This window comes from Octopus bimaculoides, chromosome 11, assembly GCF_046866305.1.
Source record: "Octopus bimaculoides isolate indiv1 chromosome 11, ASM4686630v1, whole genome shotgun sequence".
Taxonomy (NCBI): Eukaryota; Metazoa; Mollusca; class Cephalopoda; order Octopoda; family Octopodidae; genus Octopus; species Octopus bimaculoides.
In genome coordinates this window covers 55,092,253-55,114,216 of record NC_142938.1, presented here as the reverse complement: position 1 = coordinate 55,114,216, position 21,964 = coordinate 55,092,253, and the positions used below count along the sequence as shown (strand labels likewise).

Here is a 21,964-nt window from a genome sequence, read left to right as displayed (position 1 = left end):
GGATTTTTGCGTGGGGTTTACCCCGAATTACCCTAAGTGAACTGCCCCGCTATAGGGGATTCTATTTATTTATTTATTTATTATTTATTTCTCTAATTTTTATTATATATCTTCTGTTATATCCTTTAATGAGGCAGTATGTCCCTTTGATCGATGTAAACCCCCACCTGGTTCTGTATTTTATTTTTCTTTCGTCTTTTGTTTTTCTTTTGTTTTTATGTGCTGTAACTCGTCCTTTGATATTGTCCTCCATGTTTTGGGCCCTTGTGGTCAATAAAAGAAATTACTATTATTATTATTATTATTGTTATTATTATTATTATCATCATCATCATTATTATTATTATTATTATTAGTAGTAGTAGTAGTAGTAGTAGTAGTAGTAGTAGTAGTAGTAGTAGTAGTAGTAGTAGTAGTAGCAGCAGCATTTCTTTTTCTGTTTTACAAGTGATATTACCATAAAATGACGATTTCTCGGGGTTTCAAACGCAATTATTATGTTCACAAAAAGTTTATTGAACCGGTCAATGTGTTGCTTTTGTTTAGGACTCTTTCCCACCCATACTTTTGCTTACACACCTTAGTTGTTTAGTTCTGTATTTACAGAACTAAATCACTGAGAAGACATACAATTAAGAGACATGTGATTTCTTTAGCTGTCTGTCAACTTTGTTTATTTGAATCGCTCTTGTAATCTATCATATTAACTAGAATCGATTAGAACAGCTGTTATATTATGATCACTCCAACAGCTGGCCTTGTTAACAAAAGATAATGAACGTATCTCCTTAATTGCATACTCAATGACGGGGGCGAGCAGGCAGAATCGTTAGCGCGCCGGACACAATGCATAACGGTATTACTTCAGGTTCTTTGAGTTCCGAGTTCAAATTCCTCCGAAGTCGACTTTGCTTTTCATTCCCTCGGAGTCAATAAAATAAATGCCGGACAAGTACTTGGGTTGATGTCGTCGACTTTCCACCATTCCTTATAACTATTGGCCTTGAACCAAAATTAGAAATGTGTGTGTGTGTGTGTGTGTGTGTGTGTGTGTGTGTGTGTGTGTGCTCGGGTAATAACAATATTTTCCAAACAGTCAGTTTTGCATACGCTATATATAGAATTATTTCATTTGATTTGATTTCAATGCTGTAATTTAGGAAGTTCCCATTTTGATGATGAATTAAAATGATAGGGGTCAGTAAGGCGGTGAGCTGGCAGAATCATTAACGTGTCGGGCAAAATGCTTAGCGGCATTTCGTCCGTCTGTACGTTCTGAGTTCGAATTCTACCGAGGCCGACATTATCTTTTATCCTTTTGGGGTCGATAAAATAAGTGCCAATTGGTACTTGCTGGAGTCTGTATAACTGATTTCTGCCCTCTCCCAAGATTGCTGGCCTGGTGCCAAAATTTGAAATCAGAATGAGAGAAGTCAGTAACTTATGTTTATAAATAACCAGAAGAGTCAAATATATTTTAGCTATTCTTACCATTTTAAGGTATTTAAAAAATTACTGAAGTTCACATTTTCGGCATATATTTATCTTATTTTGACATTCTGTAAAATAACTCTTCAATAAATATCTATTTATCATGGATAAAATTGTGTGAGACACTAATGAAGAATCAATTAACACAAGGTCCAGTCTTTGCTGCAATATAGTGGCCTGTGTGCCTAAACGACCCAGAGAGTTATGCAAGCAGAGCACAAACCCCTGATATGGCTCCCATGCTTGACAGGTCTAAGGATAGAAGCCAGACTAATAAGAGCCGCTTTTTCACAGCGGTAAAAATGAGTTTGCGTAGGGCCAACACCTCTATCTAAAGCAAAGTTAGAGAAGCATCGATGGCAGTTCAAAACCAACAAGACTTAATAGAGGAAGACCTTCCTTCAGGGATACATATGAATGAGGCGGTGCAGCAAAATTCAAAAGTAAACTACAAGTAAGCTTCTGACAACCAAGAGAAACATCAAAATTGAAGGGCTTTGGCAGAAGGTGCGGATGGGGTAGGTGCCAGCGGAAGAAAAGACCCTGAAGCACAAGTGAAGATGGATATGCCACACCTTAATGAAACGAATGTCCTGTTGTATGCTTCAGGTCCTGATCTGGAACTCACAAGGGAAGTAGGAGAGAGGACGTCTTACAAAAATTTGGAAGCAAAGCTGAAAGATAAGAGATCCAAAGGGAGAAAACCAGAAAAGACAGCCCTGAGTCAAGAATAGTGAAGAAGGGTCGTCAATGGCCTAAGATCCATAGGGAGCGAATGGATTAGGTTAGTAGTTTAGGATCAAGAAGCGAACAGATATGTGTGTAGTGTAGACACAATACTTTCCTATTGATGACGTACTGAAATCTCGTAATTCATCGTCTTCTGTACAAATTTATTTAATTGCATTCCCTAGTTAATTGCATTTCCGAGCATAGTTATACAAATAAGAGAAATAGAATATATTTAAGTCAAATAACAAATACTTACAACGTAGCATACAATTATCATAATGTCAAACTTAGCAATGTAAATAAACATAACTCTCGACAAAATATCATTGCCGCCAACTGTAATAAGTTAGGTGCACCTATCTGCAATAACTATAAACCTGACTTTCTTCATCCTAAATACGCTAACCCCCTCCATCTCGCAAACAGTGATGCTCATACCTCTGGTTCCATCTATAAGATTAATAATTGAAATAATTATCATGAGCTTTAAATGAAACCACGTTTAACCTACAATAAGAAAGCATGCAATTGTAAAGCACCACGGAATTGCTCATTGAATGACTATTGTGTGCGCTATAACGGTTTGCATAAATATATTGTCACAACCCCCACAGACCCACACATCCATAGTCTACAATGGCGGTACGATTTATTTTAAACGACGTTAATTTGCACACCTGAGCTATTTTTCGAGGTGCAACACGAAATAATCCACCCTCCATCGCCACCGACATATGCACCTCAAGGCTGACGACTTAGCCTATAACCTGTTCTAGTCTACAGTGTGTGATATAATTTCCTACACAGAGGTCAGGTGAACCTGCCAACTGTGTTACCATGAGTGACTCATTATTGTACACCACATCGAATGCTCTCGACTAAATCGCTTCTCTCACGTAATTTTCGCGTGCTAACATAAGTACTACAAAACTTTCTCTTGTTGCCTTAAATCATAATTTTTAAAGTATAACTAGCCTCCTTTTTGGGTGTGTTGGCACTCCGTCGCTTACGACGTCGAGGGTTCCAATTGATCCGTTCAACGGCACAGCCTGCTCGTGAAATTAACGTGCAAGTGGCTGAGCACTCCACAGACACGTGTACCCTTAACGTAGTTCTCGGGGATATTCAGCGTGACACAGTGTGACAAGGCTGACCCTTTGAATCACAGGCACAACAGAAACGGGAAGTAAGAGTGAGAGAAAGTTGTGGTGAAAGAGTACAGCAGGGTTCGCCACCATCCCCTGCCGGAGCCTCTTGGAGCTTTTAGGTGTTTCCGCTCAATAAACACTCACAACGCCCGGTCTGGGAATCGAAACCGCGATCCTATGACCGCGAGTCCGCTGCCCTAACCACTGGGCCATTGCGCCTCCACAACCTCCTTTTTACAGACTGTAATTCTCTCAAACTCCTTCCTCTCCCCACCCCTCTCTTACCAATGCGCCGTACCTCCTCTACCATTCTATTGACTTGTATCTGTTTTCTTTTAGAATCTTCTTATCTTCCTACCGGCTCTTACTGCTGATGCCTTCCTTGGCGTTATTACATTAAACTTTATCTCCCATCTGTCTCTGGTATTCATCAACTGATGTCTTCATTACACTAACTCCTGTTTAACCTCCCCACTCTGTCTCAGTTCCCTTTCTTTTCTCTACTTATTTCCTTACTAGCCCATACTATTCTCTGCAAACCTTTATATTTATAAACACTGCTACAAAATATACATTTGTCATCTTCTGACGAGGGTAACCTGGCAGACCCATAGGAACTTTTGTTATTATATACAACATGTGTCTTTATTATATAGGGACATGGTTACAGCATAAGCCATGGGGCACTCGAAATAACTATCAAAATGATACTATTACATTAACTTCTTTCGTTTATTTTTCTCCGTACGCTTTACTTTTTCTGGGACTTAATCTATCGCCCTCTTTGCCGAAACAGGCAAACAAAATAACATTGGTTGTCAAGTGGTAGTGTAGGCATACACAAACGCAGAGATGCATACATACCCCTCTAGACAGACAGACAGACAGACAGACAGACAGATAGATAGATAGATAGATAGATAAATAGATAGATAGATAGATAGATAGATAGATAGATAGATAGATAGATAGATAGATAGATAGATACGACGAGTTTCCACGGTTTCTGCTTTTCAAATCTATTCATAGGGTATTGACCAACCCAGGGTACTTCTCCAAAGTACCACGAAAATGAGACTGAACTTGAAACCATGTAGCTGCAAAGCTAGCTTCTTAACCACACGGCCTGATTTAGAAGTTGATATTATCACGTGACCACACTGAAAGCCCTGATGCAACGTAAATGCCTCTCTAAAACAATTATCCGTTGATAATCAAAACCAGTTTGGAATGATTTCTGTATGAAAGTCTTAATGAACTATAGAGAGCATAAACAGGAAATCTAGCAAGAATTATCAATACAGTTTAATCCGTTCCTCAATTTCGCCAGACAATGACACGATTTAATAAAGATTAGTTTGTCAGTCTGAAGCAGATAAATAATAATTAACCAAATATTAATTTCCTTTTAGTGTGTGAAAAATCGTCATTGCTATTGTAAGCCCCGGGAGTAATATAATATGTTAGAGTACAACATAGTAACTCTCTTGTATATAATGCACATTATGTAAGATATATAAGACACATCATCGTAGTTGCACAGTACAATGTAGCCAGTGAGTGCACCAAAACTTGAAATAAAAGCCATTGCGTAAATAAACTAAAAAAAAAAAAAAAAGAAACAACGAGAGAAAGGAAAGAACAAGTGTTATAGTTCGGCGGAAGAGATGTGAGGGGAAAAGGATAGAAAATAGAGGGAAGAGAAATGAGTGAGTAAAAGAAAATGAGAGAATTTTATACCATTATTATTCAGCCTTATACATAATTCAGTGACTTATTTTTGTCTGAGAGAACACGAGACTTAGGTTGTATTAGAGTTGTGACGTGGCTCCCGCAATAATGGAAATTGAAATACTCTTATCCTGATCCAATGCTTCGTCTTTTGAACTTTCAATTGAAATTTCTTATACTCTAAGACTACATATATTTATATGGACTGAATTTATTAAAACGATAATAAACTGATTATTGAATTGACCTTTGGACAAAAATATAACAGATATCATTTAAGATTAGTTTCACTGTTTTAACATATCCAGTAATGTTCATTTTAATTTTATTTTTAAACATAGGTGCAGTAGTGACTGGTTGGTAAGAAGCTTGCTTCCCAACCGCGCGGTTACAGGTTCAGTCCCACTGCTTGGTAATTTGAGTAAGTGTTTTTTTACTTTAACCAACAAAAGCCTTGTGAGTGGACTTGATACACTGAGACTGAAAGAAGCCTGTCATATATATATATATATATATACAGAGGTTGGACAAAATAATGGAAACACCTACCATCATAATTTTGAAATATCTATAAAACCGTCAAAAGCTTGTTTATTTTTATGCTTTTTGATTTATTATTAGTGTTGCTTAATACGTTTTGCTAAAATTGCTGGGTTTTTGTTATATCATCAGAATGAGGAAATTAAAATTCATTAAAATGACAGATCTATCGGACTTTCAAAGAGGTCAAATTGTTGGTGCTCGTATGGCAGGCGCTAGCGTAACGAAAACAGCCGAAATGTTTGGTGTATCAAGAAGTACTGTCTCAAAAGTAATGACAGCCTTTCAGAAAGAGGAAAAAACCTCCTCGTCGAAACAAAACTCTGGAAGAAAACCAAAACTTTCAGATAGGGACCGTCGGACTCTTACGCGAATTGTTAGAAATCATTGCAGAGCTTAATGACCACCTCAAGAACCCAGTTTCAACAAAAAGTATTCTCCGGGAACTGCACAAAACCTGATTTCACGGGAGGGCTGCAGTCAGAAAACCACTACTTTCAAAAACAAACGTTGCAAAGCATTTAGAGTGGAGTAAAAACCTACAGAATTGGTCCTTAGAGCAGTGGAAGAATGTTATTTTCTTGGACGAGTCATCCTTTACCTTATTTCCGACCACTGGCTGAGTATACGTATGGAGACAACCAAAAGAAGCATTTAACCCAGACTGCCTTCTTCCAACTGTTATGATGATCTGGGGGGTTATATCTTGGAAATCCGCCGGCCCAATGGTTTCCCTTCGTGGCAAAGTTAATAGTCAAGACTATTTAAGCATTTTATCTAATCAAATTCATCCTATGGTTGCGAAACTGCTTGACAACCGGCGTTGGTGTGTTTGCATCACCTATAAATTAGCGGTCCAACAAAAAAGACCAATAGAATAAATAGCAGGCTTTAGAAAATAATAAGTACTGGGATCGATTCTTCAAGGCATGGCTGCAGTCTGATGACTAAAACAAATAAAAGATTAAAGATGTCTCGGGTTAAACATCAACATATTATTTTCATCAAAATATTTTAACTCCACAAATTGATTTACCTATTAACAAAACATTTACAACTCTTGGTATGATCTTCTTCATCATTGCTGAAAATTACTCTTATTCAGTAACCCACAACGCAAGAAAAATTGGAAAAGTTCTCATATTTTCCTCATGTTTTCCTCGTATTCTGAGTCACTAAACCATTTGTTCACAACTTTTTAAATACCCGGACCAGATCCAAAGTCTGGAATTTTTGGTGGGCCGAACCAAAAAAAAGTAAAACAATTAAAGAAGAATTTGTCATATTTATAGCAGGAAGACTGTCGGGGCTCGCCGGAAGGATGCTTGCTTGAAGGCCGTATACATCCCTGGTAGTTGTGGTTGAGAACCGCTGCACTTAACTCTAAGCTGATAAATATGAAACGACATACATAAGAATGTGGTGGGGGGGGGGGGCATGATACTGCAAATTTTCATGACATTCAATGTCAAATGTCAAAGCATCATCATTTCAAAAGGCCATTTATGCCCTATATCTGAAGCACACCTAATCTTTTAGAGTTTACAATTTAACTGTGAAAAATATCTTTTGTGAAAAACATGATCTTTTAAAAGTGGAAATATTTTTTAAAAAGTGAAAACGACATACCGTATTCGATGGCATAAAAGATGCACCCAAATTTCAACAGTGCATATTCAAGAAGAAGAAAAAAAGGATTTACTGCATTAAAGCATGTAAAATAGGCTCAACTTTATAGCTAGAAGTTAGGGTGAAAAAGCGTCTTATACGCCATCAAATACGGTTGGTTTCTCTTTTCTTTCTCCTTTTTTTTTTTTTTGTACTTTCAACGTGTCTCAAAAATTTTACCTTCCAGCTTTTGAAACAGCAACGTTTAACTTCGTTCATGGATTGCACTGATTAAAAACAGAAAATAAGGCTCTACTAATTTTTCATGAATTCTCCCTCAATGAAATCAACTTGAGCTATTTAACCGTTACATTTTTCTATGACAAAAGTCAAATATTGAACAGTTATCGACAAATGTTTGATTTCTGTTCTGTTGGAAGCAATTCATGTGACACTGTTTCTGCTGATGTTCATTGTTTTTTCTTATTATTATTATCATTATTATTATTATTATTATTATTATTATTATTATTATTATCATTATTATTGTTGTTGTTGTTGTTGTTGTTGTTGTTATTGTCCCTTGACCACTGGTAGTGTTCTTTAACCGTTTCCTGTCTTGAGCCAGGCTCACTAGTTCGCCCTTAGCGTACCTCTACTTCCTTGACATCCTCCAGTAAACACTCAATCAGGTTCTTCTTGACCGATCTCTTCGATTTCTTTTCGATTCCATGTGTGGTTACGTAACTAGTCTACTTATTGAGTGCTCAATCTTTCTCCACTTCTTTCTATTTAAGTGCAACAAATTGCTTAACGGCATTTCGTCCGTCTTCATGCTCTGAGTTCAAATTCCGCCGTGGTTGCTGGCCTTGTACCAAAATAAGAAACCATTATTACCATTAATAAGGCAGCGAGCCGGCAGAATCGTTAACTTAGCGGCATTTTTTTCTGGCTCTACAACATTCTGAGTTCACATTCCGCCGAAATTGACTTTGCCGTCCGTCATGGGGTGGGGGGGTAAAATAAGTACCAGTCGAGCCCTGGGATCGATGTAATCGACTAACCTACTCGCACTAAAATTACTGACCTTGTACCAAAATTTGAAACTGTTATAGTTAATCAAAATAATGCCATAACATTATCTTTTTATGCTTCCCTACTTAAAGTGTGATGTTTAAAAACTTAATACGAGGGATATTCATTAAAGATTTCCCCTGACCCCCTTCCCAAGGACTGGGATAAGCGAAACTTGGCTTAATTATAAGTCCTTCTCTACATAGCCACCACCAAAAGTGACACACTTCTCCTATCGCTTTATGCAGCTGTGAAGACCTCATCTGTAGAAGTCGGTAGGTTACGTCTGGAGTCAAGACTTTACCTCGGAAATAAGTTCATCATCTGAAAAGTGCTTTCCCTTCAAAAAAGACTTCATGATTGGAAAGAGGTGGAAATCAGATGGTGCGAGGTTAGGAGTGTAAAGAGAATTAGGAAGGATTTCATAGCCGCAGGGGTGTGCTTTCATCTGGGCAACATACACATTGTGAATTGGGGCGTTGTCTTGGAAGAGGTGGACTCCTTTGGTCAACATGCCACGCACCTCTGCTTTCATGGCGTCACGCAATTTCTGCAGCAGAGAAGTATAATATTCCCCGTTAACTGTGGTGCGCTTTGCTAGAAAATCCATCATCACTACCCCACATTGATCCCAAAAGACTGTGAGCATCATCTTGCCTGCTGAGGGTAGAACACGAGCCTTCTTTGGAGGTGGTGAGTTATCGTGCTTCCATTACTTCGACTGGACTTTAATCTCAGGATCATAGTAATGGACCCATATTTCATCCTGTGTGATAAGTCTACCGAAAAAGTCCTCTTCATTTTTTTGGCTCATTGCCAAAAGAGCCTGAGTACAATTGACTCGTTCCTGCTTCTGAAAAGGTGTGAGCAAACGGGGAATCCATCGTGCAGACAACTACTGCATGTACAATTGGTCGTGAATTATTTTTTTCACGGACCCTTCACTTATCTTCACGTCTTGGGCTAGTTGCCGAATAGTTATGCGGCTAACCTCCAAAATGACTATTTCTACTTTATGGAAATGGCGGAATGTGGTCGTCCAGGAATAGGAGCAGTTTCCACCGATGTCCCACCACATTTGAACTAGCGATGCTAGTGTTTGACTACGTCCTATGATGGTGCATCGTCACCATAGACTTCTTTCATCTCATCGAAAATCTCTTTTGGTGTACGACTTTTCAGGTATAAGAACCAGATTACTGATCTGCATTCAACTGCCTCCATTATAACACCTTAGTCCACTTCAGCAGCCGTAAAAGACAAACTATTACTAGTGGAAAGCTGCAATTTACAACGTGACATGTAGAGACATGTATAATTATACTCGTACAAGTTCCGTTTCCTGCAATAACTGGAAGTGGGTCAGAGGGAATCTTTGATGAACACCTCTCGTAAATGTGCAACTGTGTGTCATACGAAAGCTGCTTCATTTGCAGCTATAGTTAGAGATCTAACGTCTGAATGAAGGATTCTAGATTGCACGTGCTACTACTGTTGCTTACTATTTCTTTTAGGTGCCTTTTATCTTCTACGTTTTACTTGTTTCAGTCATTAGACTGCGGTCATGCTGGGTCACCGCCTTGAAGAATTTTATAGTCGAACGAATCGACCTTAGGTGCTTATTCTATCGGTGTCTTTGGCCGAGCTGCTATGTTATGGGACATAAACACACCAACACTAGTCGTCAGGTGGTGTGGAGGACAAACACAGACACGTATATATATATATATATATATATATATATATATATATATATATATATATATATATATATATATATATATAGTGGGGGTTTTTAGTGTAAACACGATTGTAAGTATTGCGGACAAGACTCTCACTCAACTCAACTCAAGCAAATTTGATGAAAAGTGGATGCATGGCCGCAAAACTGATGTGTAGAAACAAGTCACTTACTGTTTTATTCTTCTGGTTGTAGTCGAGAAAGGGCCTGATCGACTTAGTTACCTTTAGCTAATCTTAGGGATGATTAATTGTGAAAAAGGAAGAAAACTTAATTTCTGAAGGACTTGATCGACTGCACCCATTTTTTTATGATTTGTAATTAGCCCACAAAATTAGTTGCCTTTAGCTAATCCTAGGGATAATTAATTAAGAAAAAGGAAGAAAGCTTAATTTCTGAAGAGAAAATTGTGTTATCAAAACAATTTCAGAAAGCATTCCAATATGGCTACGATGAAGACATTGAAAGTTGTTTCTATAACCTCAGTTCCCTGCTTCCCTTCTCCCTTATAGGAGGATAGAAAATATAAATGAATCTTGGAAATTATTTGGGTATAAATGGTCAAATAATAACAAAAATGGTTAAAATTGCAACATCAGGAACGACAATTACAGAGGTCTACTAGCTCAGACTAATTTCAAACTGCCTGGTAACACTTACATAAAACTGATAATGACAATAATAGGAATAAAGGGTGTTAAGGTTAATCTAAGGATAATCTATTGACATATAAATTTGTTGTGGGCTGTGTAGCTACAGCAATTAGAGGAAGAAACAATATGAAATACTACATGAAAAAAAAAAGCTGTTGATGATGTTTTCCTCGAGGAGTCTTGTCCTACATTTTGTGAGTTGATAGGTATGAAAGCAGTCTGATCCTGGAATGGTATGTACTTGAATACAGATGACAAGGGAAATTGTCCCTTATGTTGTTGGTGAGTCTGAGATAAATATACAGAAATGGTCAGGGTGGCCCTAAAAATGCACATATGTGCATCAGTGTCGTTGTTGTTGGTGGTGGTGTTACTAATGATGGTGATGGCGGCGACGGAGGTGACGCTGTCGGTGACGTTGGCAGTGGTGGTGACGGTAACGTGGGGTGGGTAGTGGTAGTAATGCCGAAACCGTTACTAAAAATGCACTCTCAAGTATTAAAGTCTACAGCAATATCATTATTATATCTTCTTTCGAAGAATGGCGTAGCTCGAGTGTGTGCCACCCGAGTCAGTCCATGGATTTGTCGCCCTTACCTCGCCCCCACATCCCATACAGGCATATACAGTATGTCCAAAAGTGCCACCTTCATAAACGTATCACTTGGTCAAGACCGCCCCCTTTCACCCAACCCCCACCCTCACTTACTCACTCACACGTTAGCTAACAGACTGCCTTCAAACCTCGTGTGCATTGCTGTTTGCCCTGGCTGCGGTTCTGTTCGTTTCAGATTTTCTTTGAGGAGAAAATATTGCCCCGATCTCTCGACATCATTTTTGATTGACCATTAACTAATTAACACAAAGTGATCAAATATATCTTCTTTAATCCAAACTGCAGGGTGGAATTTAAAATCAAATTCTCACCTCACTTTGTAATATAACTACGAGATGAAATTTGAAATTATTGTTGTTATTATTATTATTATTATTATTATTATTATTATTATTATTATTATTATTATTATTACTATTATTATTATTATTACTATTTTCCTTGAACAGAAGTCTATCCTTCCACAAGCTTAAAAAGGTTGTGAAAGGAATTCTTATGGGTGAAAAGATCAGTTACTCGTAAATAAAATGATTGTAGAGAATTGCCGGAGCAAAAAGAAGAACCTGAGTGTGACATGGACAGACTACAGGAAAGCGTTTGATGGTGTCCCACATAATTGGCTACTCAAGGTCCTTGAAATATATGAGATCTCTATTGTCGTCTCCAAATTCTTACAAGGAGGCATGGCCAAGTGGAACACACGTCTCCTCCTAAACCATAGTAATGGGATGAGCCAATCTAACATCAACATCAAACGAAGTATCTTTCAAGGTGACTCCCTCTCCCAATTACTCTTTTGCATGGCACTGATCCAACTCCCAAACGAACTGAATATGGGTTTACGACAATAAGCCATCTGTTTTATATGAACGACCTGAAACTGTTTGCTAGAAATGACGAAGCGCTAGTAGGGCTGCTAACAACCGTTAAAGAGTTCAGCAATGACATCGGGATGGATTCCGGCTTTAATAAGTGTGCTAGAGCAACTTTTGTAAGAGGCAAGCTCAGGCAAACAGCTTCCATTAAATTAGATACCGACGCTACCATCAAGGAGCTTGACCCACAAGAAAGTTATAAATACCTGGGGATAAACGAAGGAGATGGTACACAACATGCTACTATAAATGAAAAAATAAGAAAACAGTATTACAGGAGAATAAGACTCATACTAAAAACTGAACTCAACTCCAAAAATCGTATCGCAGCCATTTACATCCTGGCACTTCCAGTAGTCTTATATAGTTTTAACATCGTTAACTGGAATCTTACAGAGCTCCAATGCCTGGACAGAAAAGACAAGAAAACTACTAACATCAAAGAACATGCACCACCCAAAAGCAGCCGTTGATCGTCTGTACCTGCCTAGAAGTAATGGGGGGGGGGGAGAAGAATGATGCAGGTAGAACTGTGCTTTAAGAACTCCACAATAGCAACGAACTGGTACTTGTCTAGTACAGAGGACTGGATGCTGCGGCTTGTGTACAAACACGAAAGCAGCAAAAAATCACATTCTATTGACAAGGAAGCTTGCAAATTCACAAGGGAACTTGGCATTAACCCTAAATTAGATGAAGAACCTGAAACCACTGCCAAAAAGAAGCAAAACGGATCGAGCAGACTGCAAAAAAGAACAGGCAGAAACAAATTGAGGAGCGGTGGAACCAGAAGCCTCTGCATGGACAGTATATACTTCGAAGTCGAAATGTTGATGTAGACCAAGCAACAACCCATCAGTGAGAAGTTCAGGACTGAAAGCAGAAACTGAAGGTTTCATAGTGGCGGCACAAAATCAAAGCTTGCTTACCAAAAACTACCAGGCTAACGTTCTTCAAAACGGTTCTGACCCTAAATGCAGATTCTGTGACACATTTGACGATACAATAGACCATCTCGTCTCGGGATGTCCTGTATTGTCACCAAACGAATACAAAAATCTCCACGATATGGTAAGACAGTGTTTACATTGGAAAATATGTAAACATTACAAAATCAGCACTCCTGCTTACTGGTATGAACATCATCCTGAGCCAGTCATTGAAGGTAAAAATGTTACTATCCTCTGGGATTTTCCAGTCAACACTGACAGAACTATCCAGGCTAATCGACCAGATATAATTATTAAAGACGGGGAAGAAAATACTTGTAGACTAATACATGTAAGTGTTCCTACTGATAAAAATATATCTGTAAAGGAAGTTGTCAAATTAAAGGCCGGGAAATTGAAATACAAATGATGTGGCATTTTAAAGCGAGAACTGTTCCTGTTATTGTAGGCGCCTCAGGTATGATAAAAAAAGGATGTCAGAAACATCTAGATAAGATCCCAGGAGAACCATGCTTCAAAGAAATCCAAAAGATTGTACTAACAAGTACTACTCACATCCTTAAAAAAAAAAACTTATCTATTTAAATGTCTGTGTTCTTTTAGAGCATGAAGATATTTCACTACTACCCCTGCCACTTCCTTTTCCCAAGCTTTCAGTTGTACTGTAACATCTCTTATCCTTCACTCACCCTAGGACGTTGGGTGTGTCTCAGCAAGGGACTGTAACAAACATGCAAATTAAAAGTAAATAATAATAATAATAATAATAATAATAATAATAATAATAATAATAATGCTGATGGTGATGATAATGATAATAATTATTATTTCTACAATAGGTACAAGGCCTGAAATTTGTAGGAAGGGGACTAGTCGATTATATCAATCTTAGTACTTGATTGGTACTTATTTTAACGACCCGAAAGGATGAAAGACAAACTCGACTTAGGTGGATTTTAACGCAGAACGTAAGGACGGACGAAATGCCGCTAAGCATTTTGCCCGGCGTGCTAACGAATTTGCCAAATAATAATAATCCTTTCTGCTACTATCTTTGCTTTTGCCAACACGTGAAATTCTGTTCTTGCGACGTTTTCATGTTTGTGTGATTCCTCGTAACCAATGAAGAAACCAGCATCATCATCGTTGTTTTTTGTTTTTTTTTTCTTGCTTAGAAGCACACTAGATATATATATATATATATATATATATATATATATATATATATATATATATATATATATGAGGAGAATGTTAGTGGATGATATCGATCCCAGTTTATTGATCCCGGAGGGATGAGAAACAAAAATAGTCTACTCAGAACGCTATATATTTTACCCTTTAACTCTATAACAACAGAATATGCCAACTTTCAGCACCAGACAATCACTTTGCTTTCTCAGAGAGCGAAAGTCAAGGAACAGAACGTGAAAAATTCCCTTTTCATCAATTGTTGCGTTGAAAAAGCTGGAGTGAACGATAGCTTATTTTTTATGGGTTAGGCTGGGGATTTGTAAGTGAAACCATATTTCTTGTTAGGGAATCTATATGGGTCAAGGAATGTTACTTGAAAGAAAACGACTGGTATTTAAGAGAAAGAAAGCTAATAGCAACTAGAGAGCAGCTCATATTTCTGGGGTTTTTTTTGCATTCACGGCTAAAGAATGAAAATGTGCAAGTCAGTACATTTCAATGTTTTCATTCCAGTGACTCTTTCTGATAGTCACAGTACTTCGTCAAGGGAATAAGTGTTACATTAACACCGCCATTTGGAGAACAGTCAAGGTTTAGTTATTATTAAAGCGGCGAAAGGCGGTGAGCTAGCAGAATCATTAGCACGCCGGGCAAAATGCTTAGCAGTATTTCGTCTGCTGCTATTTTCTGAGTTCAAATTCTGCCGAGGTCGACTATATCTTTCATCCTTTCGGGGGGGTCAATAAATTAGATACCAGTTGCGTACTGGTGTCGATCTAATCGACTGGACTCTCCCCCAAAATGTCGGGCCTTGTACCTGTAATAGAAATGATTATTAAAGCAGTGAGTTGGCAGAATCGTTAGCACGCCGGGCAAAATGCTTAGCGACATTTCGTCCGTCTTTACATTCTGAGTTCAAATGCCATCGAGGGCGACGTTAGGTCGATGTAATCGACATACTCCTTCCCAGGAAATTTCAGTCCCTGTGCCTATAGTAAAAAGGGTTATTGAGGTAGCGAGCTGGCAGAATCGTTAGCACTCCAAGTCAAATACTTAGCGGCATTTCGTCCGTCCTCACGGTCTGAGTTCAAACTCCACCGAAGTCGACTTTGCCTTTCATCCTTTCGGGGTGTTTAAAATAAGTAGCGTTTGATCAGTGGGGGCCATGTAATCGACTTACCCCTTTCCCCACGAAAATTTGAAACCATTATTAAGGCGGCAAGCTGGCAGAATCGTAGCACGCCGGGCAAAATGCTTAGCGGCATTTCGTCCATCCTTACGGTCTAAGTTCAAATTCTGCCGAGGTCGTCTCTGCCTTTCATCCTTTCAGGGTGGATGAAAAAAGTACCAGTTGAACACTGGAGTCGATGTAATCGACTTACCCCCTCTACTGGAATTGCTGGCCTTGTGCCAAAATTTGAAATATTTTTCACAGGCGTGCCAGTGTAGTAAGAAGTGTACTTCCTAACCACATGGTTCCGGGTTCAGTCCCACTGCGTGGCATCTTCGTGAAATGTCTTCTACTACAGATTCGGCCCGATCAGAGCCTTGTGAGTGGAATTGGTAGATGGAAACTGAAAGAGGCCTATTGTATATATATATATATATATATATATATATATATATATATATATATATATATCTGTGTGTGTGTGTGTGTGTGTGTGTGTGTGTGTGTATGTGTATTTTGTGTTTGTGTTTGACTCCCACACACACACACATTACAACATAGCGGTTCGGCAAAAGATTCCGGTAGAATAATACTGGAGTGGACTCATTAGACAAAAAATTCTTCAAGGCGGTGCGCCCAGCATGGTCGTAGTCTAATAACAGAAACAAGTAAAAAAACAAAAATAATAAATAAAAGCAAAAGAAAAATTTGAAACCAAAGAGGAGAGCTGGCAGAATCGTTCGCACGCCTGGAAAAATGCTTAGCGGCATTTTGTCCTTCTTTACGTTCTGATTTCAAATTCCACCGAGGCTTACATTGCCTTTAAACCTGTCGAGGTCGATAAAATAAGTACCAGTCAAGTATTGGAGTTGATGTAATCGACTATCCCCTCCCACTTCCCAAAATTTTAGGCGTAGGAGTGGCTGTGTGGTAAGTAGCTTGCTTACCAACCACATGGTTCCGGATTGAGCCCCACTGTGTGGCACCTTGGGCAAGTGTCTTCTACTATAGCCTCGGGCCGACCAAAGCCTTGTGAATGGATTTGGTAGACAATAGATGTTTACAAAATAATTCCTATCTTTCATCTTTTACTTGCTCCTGTCATTACACTGCAGCCATGCTGGGGCACCACCTTGAAGAATTTTTAGTCGGATAATGTATCGGCTCCAGTACTTATTTCTTTAAAGCATGGTACTTATTCTATCGGTCTCTTTTGCCGAACCGCTAACTTACAGGGACCTAAGCCCACCAGCACCGGTTGTCAAACAGCGGTCGGGGACAAACACACACACACACTTATATATATATATATATATATATATACACGACGGGCTTCTTTCAGTTTCCGTCTACCAAATCCGCTCACTAGGCTTTGGTCAGCCCGAGGCTATTGTAGAAAACACTTGCCCAAGGTGCTACAAAATGGGATTGAACCCTGAACCATTGATTGGGAACACAGCTTCTTACCATACAGCCACACCTGCGCCTATTATATTTTCATAATTAAATATTATATGAAATTGTACAAAAAAAAATTGTTCAGATATTTCGTGTATTGTAATTATATGACCAATTTATTGCACATAAATTTTAACAGCAGAATCTTACATTGACCCTCAAGTGCCATATGAACCCCAACTGGAAACTACTGTTCTACAGAAATGTCAATATTTCAAACAAGTGGCGGTGAGCTGGCAGAATTGTAAGCACGCAGGGCAAAATGCTTCGCGACATTTCGTCCGTCTTCATGTTCTGAGTTCAAATTCCGCCGAGGTTGACTTTGACTTTCATCCTTTCGGGGTCCATAAATTAAGTACCAGTTGCGTACTGGGGTCGATCTAATTGACTGACCCCCTTCCCCAAAATTTTGGGCCTTGTGCTGAGACTAGAAAAGAATATTCCCCAAAGAATGGTGGTGAGCTGGCATAATCGTAAGCACGCCGGGTAAAATGCTTCACGACATTTCGTCTGTCTTTATGTTTCTGAATTCAAATTCATCCGAGGCTAACTTTGCCTTTCTTCCTTTCGGGGTCGACAAAATAAGTACCAGTTGAGTACTAGGGTCAATATAATCGTTTTCCCCCAACCCCGAAATTGGTGGCCTGGTGCCAAAATTTGAAACCAATATTTCCAAACAAAGGCTGTGAATTGCATTTCACAACTGCGTAATTGCTTCGTATTTCATTCAACGTTATTTCAGTTTCCGTCTACCAAATCCACTCACAAAGCTTTGGTCGGCCCGAGGCTATAGTAGAAGACACTTGCCCAAGGTGCCACGCAGTAGGACTGAACCTGAAACCATGTGGTTGAGAAACAAGCTTCTTACAACACACCCACATATACGATGGGCTTTTCTGTTTACCAAATCCTTGACTCACAAGGCTTTGGTCGGCCCGAGGAAGGTACAGTAGAAGACACTTACCCAAAGTGTCACGCAGTGGAACTGAACTCAGAACCACGTGTTTAGCAAGCAGACTTCTTTCCACACAGCCACACCTGCACCATTTACTGATATCGATTGAATGGGCCATAACCCCATCCTTAACCAATTTCTAAGTGTCAAAGACGTAAAAAAAAATCATCGCATCAAAAGTAAGTGACTAGAAGCCTATAAAATATTTTAACTGTTGAAGTTGTTGACCTGACAACAGATTACTGGGACATAAAATATATTCTCTCCTTAAAATAACAATTGAGAAGTATTTCACTCTGAGTAGATGCCATAACACTTAACTCTCAAGAGATCAACCGGTTTATTAAAGAAGAAGAAGAAGAAGAAGAAGAAGAAGAAGAAGAAGAAGAAGAAGAAGAAGAAGAAGAAGAAGAAGAAGAAGAAGAAGAAAAAGAAGAAGAAGAAGAAGAAGAAGAAGAAGAAGAAGAAGAAGAAGAAGAAGAAGAAGAAGAAGACAGTGATTTAGTTGAACGAGGTACTTGGGGATAACAGAGCATTACCCAAGGCAGGTTGTAAACTGCAAATGACGAACACCTTCAGTTTCTAACGATTAAGTTGGCCGTATATTCATCTTGTATCTTTTATCTTTTATTTGTTTCAGTCATTAGACTGCGACCATGCTGGGGCACCGCCTTGAAAATCCAAGTAGTGAGGTCGATATATATACGACGGGGTTTCTTCCAGTGTCCGTCTACTAAATCCACTCACAAGGCTTTGTTTGCTCCGAGACTATAGTAGAAGACACTTGCCCAAGTTGTCGACTCGTATATATTCATGCACAGTTTAATTTCTCTTTGTCATCACATACATATTGTGCACAAGCAAAGATGACGAATACTGCAGTAAATTCAACTCTTTCTTGCTGTATTTACATTGAATATGATACACAGCTGTCTATTTTAATTCTATACTTTTTCTGTTGCATGTAACAGATTTTTATTCAGTCTGAATCTAATTGCAGCGCCAGTGATTATTTAATCACTGTTTTCCTATATCAGTAGCGACGGATTTCGTTATATGATAGAGTGAACATGCTACGGATAAAGCTCAAAGGGACAGAGATGCGCATGCAGCATTCTCGCCACTGCTGATGAACAGTCTTCGTCTGCTACTGATGTATTTATGTTTTTAAACGCAGCACGTCCATAAAAGATTTATCTTCGGACGAATACCGTAGTAAATTTGCTTTTTGCGATGTATTTGCGTTAAGTATAAAACACAAATGGCCTATAATAAACTGTAATTCGCTGCCGCGCAGCTTCTATTTGGGAAGACGTTTCTCAAAGAGAAATGTGGTCGATAGGCATCTGCAGCAGAAGACATTTGTCAATAAACCAATGTCTTTCCCCACTCCTTCGGACAGGCATAATTTTTTTTTCCTCTTCCATCCTGTTTACATCTTGGTCGATTGGGTAATTTGGAAGTTCTGACCTCGAATACAAAGCATTACAGCCGACAGTATAGACTTTATTAACGTTTTGATGGGGAGATACAATTATTGATTACTAGAAATAGACGTTTAAAGATTCGGTTATCTCCATTGAATACAATCCATCGAGTTGATTTGACGGAAATTGTTTCTTCACATAAATCGTTTTCCTTGTTCTTTTAAATTTATATGGCCTACTTTCTGCACTCCTTTTTATCAATGTTTATAGCAGTTCCGTTACAAGGCGCCAAATTACGTCATAGTCAGACTACATGCCAGATTGTTTGCATAAACACAACTGACCATTATAAATAGCCACAACACAATACAGCACTTGGTAATTCCATAGTATTTCTTAGTATTTCTTGTATTAAATTTTTTGAATGGGCATATCTGACAGTCACCACGACCCTCCCATGGCCCCAGCCAACACACAATTTGGGCCTCTGACATCTAATCTCCTAATAGAATAATGAGCGTAGTGTTTTTATATATTTGTTTTCGTTCAGTTTCCTTATATGTCTCCACTGTCATGTTTTTGTTCCCAACTTTGATCCTCCATAAATCCTAAATTTTATTTTAGAATTTATGGGAGCAACTGTCTTTGAAGGCTCATATTATTGTTGAATGCTCGAAATGAGGAGTAGACAGACAGCTGACAACTGATGAAGGGTCCTTTCTCTGTGTTTACTTGTCCTGTTTGCTATTTTTCTCGTTGTTTGCGTATTTGACACGTTTGTTAACGTATATCATGTTGTTTGCACCGTTGGTGACGTCCTGTACCCATATATGCATGTATGTATACATATATATATATATATTATTTATTATTTAATTGAACGCGGCGCATCCATTTCCAAGTAAGTATATATATACATACATACATACATACATATATTTGTCCAAAATCACAGAGTAGGACTAGGACGTAGGAGAAAGAGTAGTATAAGTGAAGGGAGAGGAGAGAAAATAGTAATTCAGTGAAGGAGGAGTTGTGAGAGTAATAGCCCTGACTGAGAGAGAGTGAGAGAAAGTAATAGCAATGAGAAAAAGGAATTGGCAAAGAGAGCGTCGTGTATCTTCTACTTTTCTCCGTCACAATATATGAATGAGAAAGGAAGGGGTGATAGATGAATATCGAAAGGTGTGAAAAAAATCAACGTTTCAACTCCGTGTGAGTATATGTGTGTATGTAAAAGGGAGGTATGTGAATGTGTGTGTGTGTGTGTGTGAATGTGTGTGTAATGGAAATTGGATGGTGAACGTTCAACGCTCAAAAGGAAAATCAAACAGCATTTCAACTCTGTGTGAGTATATATGTGTATGTGTATGAATGTAGAAGAGAAGTATGTAAATGTTTGTATCTGTGATTATTATGTACCCTTATTTTATACCCTTTTTATATATAAAATACTACAATTAGCCGTCATTTTTAACGGCACAGTTTATATATATATATATATATATATATATATATATATATATATATATATATATATATATATATATATAGTTCAAAAAAACAATAACAAAAAAACAAAAAAAAACAACAAAGTGAGGACGTGATATGGATAGTATTATTGGACGCTCAGGAAACTCTTTAACCTGTTTCAGCTTTAAAACTGCGGTCATAATAAACACAATATATGTTTTTATGTGATACTATTAGTTTCATGCGATGAAGCTAATGACACAGCATTTTTAACACGTCTAATGCCTTAGTGCAATCTTAGTACGTACTAAAAAGTGGGATTCTTGTTGTTACGTAACCGAAGATGGATTTTGATTGCTCAAGTTTTCTTTCTTGTGTTACAGAGAAAACGTGACCGCTGCACTGGCAATGAGCACCAAGAAAGCACAGAGATCACTAGTACGATTTTTTGGGGGGTCTGAAGATGTGTCAAGGGCTGAAATTTATCACAGGCTTTCATTACATACAGGAACATCGCTCTGCTGCATAGGAGTGTGTGTGAGTGAATTGTGAAATATAAAAATGGCCGGACAAGCGTGAAGCACGAAGAGGAAGCAGGGCGCCCAATAGCCTCCACCACTGACATGAAGATTCAACAAGTTCGAGAGATGGTTCTGGCGAACCGATGAATGGCCACCAATGAGGTGACATGTTCTCTGCAGATTAGTCATGATTCTGCTTATGAAATAATCCACGCCAAGTTTTGCCTTGTAAAGTTTGTGCGAGAGGGGTACCAAGAGAGTTTATCGAAGCGCATATGCGCAATTATGTGGAGATCTGTCAACGTTTATTCGACCGCTACAACGATGAAGGCGAGGTTATTTTTGGAGAGAATAGTCCCAAGGGATGAGACCTGGGTCCATTACTTTGAGCCAGGATCCAAAAGGCATATTATGGAATGGAAACAGCCGGAATCGCCAGCAAAAAAGAAATTCAAGACTCAACCTTCCATTGGAAAAGGTGATGCTAACCATTTTGGGGTCGCAAAAATGCCTATACTGGAACATTACCTAGCAAAGCGGTCTACAGTTACTAGTGCAGGCTACAGTGAAATACTGAGGACAAAGTAACACCAGAAAATTCGCACC

The 21,964-nt window shown here is 38.6% G+C and overlaps 1 pseudogene; it reads right to left on the bottom strand.

Moving 5' to 3' along the window:
• Nucleotides 1-9,036: 9,036 nt before the first annotated feature.
• Nucleotides 9,037-9,548, bottom strand: LOC149133345 (histone-lysine N-methyltransferase SETMAR-like; annotated as a pseudogene).
• Nucleotides 9,549-21,964: the final 12,416 nt, after the last annotated feature.